General features: G+C 42.0%; 1 long non-coding RNA gene across 2 annotated transcripts in view; it reads left to right on the top strand.

Moving 5' to 3' along the window:
* Positions 1-2,500, top strand: part of LOC135116245 (uncharacterized) — a 256,275-nt gene that overhangs the window by 224,093 nt on the left and 29,682 nt on the right. The gene's annotated exons all lie outside the window — the stretch shown is intronic.

Below are 2,500 nucleotides of genomic sequence, written 5' to 3'. Positions count from 1 at the left end.
TGACTCGACAAATATTACAAAATATTAGAAATAAATAAATTCATTAATAAACTTCAACGACCAAAGGTCACACACACAAAAAAAATCAAATATTTTTTTATGAATCATAGTAAACAATAATTTGAAAAAAGGCCAAATTAATAAAGAAAATAAAAAAAACATAGAAATATAAGATTATACCGATATGCATGTATGTACGTACGTATGTATATGTAAGTATTTATGTATAACGATGATTCTGAGTGAAGGGGATGGAGGAGGAGGAGGAGAAGAGGGTGGAGCGGACCAGGACCAGGTAAACACGCCCCACTCACGACCGGCTCAGCGGAGTATAACAAAAAAAGAGTCAAGAGTTAGTTACTGAAGAGAGGTGAGCGGGGGAAGCGAGAGGCGCGGAGGAAGGGGAGAGGGGGCCGCGCCTAAGACTCACTACCCCCTCAATGGCTGTCACTTGAGTCGTCAGGTCTTTCTGGGGTGATCAACGGCCCTTGTGTATCCCCCACGACCCTGAGACGCAGCCGCGGATCACTCGGGGACACACAGACCTAAGCCACAGCGAGGAGTCCTGCGTCAGCGAGGAGGAGGAGGAGGAGGAGGAGGAATTGGAGGCGGTTGAGAGGCACACAGACCTAAGCCACAATTGGGGATTCCTGCGTAAGTTTCAGTAGGAGAAAAAGGAAAGAGGAGGAGGAAGAGGAGCATAGTAATAAGGCTTAGCTGAGTTGGGTTAGTTGCTTTACTGTTGCATTTTATTACTTATTAATATTTCTGTAAGGATGGAAGGAGGAGAAAGAGGCAGGTAGCGCCTTCTGAAAAAAGTGTATTACAATTGTTGAATGATAAGTGTTTGAGCTCGATCATATAGTGTTTACTTCATGTCACAGCCTCTCAAAGGGGCAACATGTCTGCTGGTGTGCACTCTTCCTTATTCTTCCTTAATGTTCTTTGGTGTGTGTGTGTTTGTGTGTGTGTTTTTTTTTTTTTTCTTGAATGGAAAAAAAAAATAGTCTTGAGAAGAGGAATACTGTCGTAGTGCAGTAATTGCCATCTTGTCTCCGCCTCCGCTGCAGCCTCTGTTAAGATTATGTCTTTGGGATCTTCTGCGCTCTCATTTTGTATCGACAAGAACCTAATTGACTTCATCTTATTGATATACATTATGTTGCCTGAACGGATCAAATCTTCTACAACGGTGCGCTCTTTTAATAATCCTGCATTTTCAAAACTCAAATCTCGATCCTGAAAGAAAAAAAAATCATATTTGACTCTACATACTCAGCACATGTGGTTATTTTCTGTAATGGTGGTAAATAAATCAAAACATAAATCTGCAGTGACTGACGCTCACCTTGAGTGTCTCACATCACCTCACTTCAGTGGTCTGATTGGCGACCATCACCCTCGTCATTCATCTCACTGATTCAAGTAAATATATTTCTCATCATATATGTAGTGCTGCGTAACCTCAAGCATTGAATACTTAACTATATTGATTAATGACTTGATTTTATTTAGCTGTATTACACCAGAGAGAGAGAGAGAGAGAGAGAGAGAGAGAGAGAGAGAGAGACTGTGGAGTTATATATTCAGCGAAAGAGTCATCCTTCCCTGTGTCTTTCCTGTGACGAGCGTCCACTCACACTCAGAGTTTTTCTTCTCTTTCTTCATGAAGCAGGTTTCAAAAGGATGCAAGAACACAGTGTAGGAGAGGCGTCACGTGGTACTCAATAGTAAACGTTGCCTAAATTAATGCATGGAAGACTAGATAAACCATGGGAGTACGTGTATGTGTACATACGAGTATTCTTCAGCTATGTGAGAAATCATTGTAATTTGAGACGAGTTACTTAATCACGTAAGAGTGTTAAAGTTAGTGTTTATTGATGTATACTTCTATTTTTACAACTTCAGCATATAAAGCACTGTCATAACTCCCACATACGCAAGTCAGTTTGAATTTGCTCAGACACCAAGCACGAAAATAAAGGCGCCTTCAAATATACCTAATTAGTATTTTGCAGTATACAGTATAACAACAAGTGGCTTAGTGAACACGGCTACTCGCTCGCTGCATAGAATGTACTGCTCGTATTAACAGGAATCAAGACAAGAAGTATAGTGACAACAATTACAGTGAGAGATATCAAAAGAGTAATCACCGTGAAGGGAGCCACATCTCACGCTCTGCACGATTATAACTTTGAATGAATACTGTGACTGCCAAGCTCTCCCCATGCCCTCCCTTAGGGCCTGCCTTCTCCACACACATCGCTCTGCCTTTATTCTGCCTCTGACCCTGAGAGTGTGTGCTTTCACAACCTTTCCAGAATGTTACAAGTATTACTTCTGTAAAGCCTGCTGCACCAGCTGTTCCTTCTGGCATCTCTTGGCCTTGAAGGAGGCACAGTTGCTGAAGCCAGTCACCCTGCGCAGGCAGGAGTACATCATATTTCACAGATCTCTCCCTCATGAGCTTCGAATCCTTTGCCACGGTGGTTCG

Source organism: Scylla paramamosain, chromosome 3 (genome assembly GCF_035594125.1).
Source record: "Scylla paramamosain isolate STU-SP2022 chromosome 3, ASM3559412v1, whole genome shotgun sequence".
Taxonomy (NCBI): Eukaryota; Metazoa; Arthropoda; class Malacostraca; order Decapoda; family Portunidae; genus Scylla; species Scylla paramamosain.
This window is presented reverse-complemented; position numbering and strand designations above follow the sequence as displayed.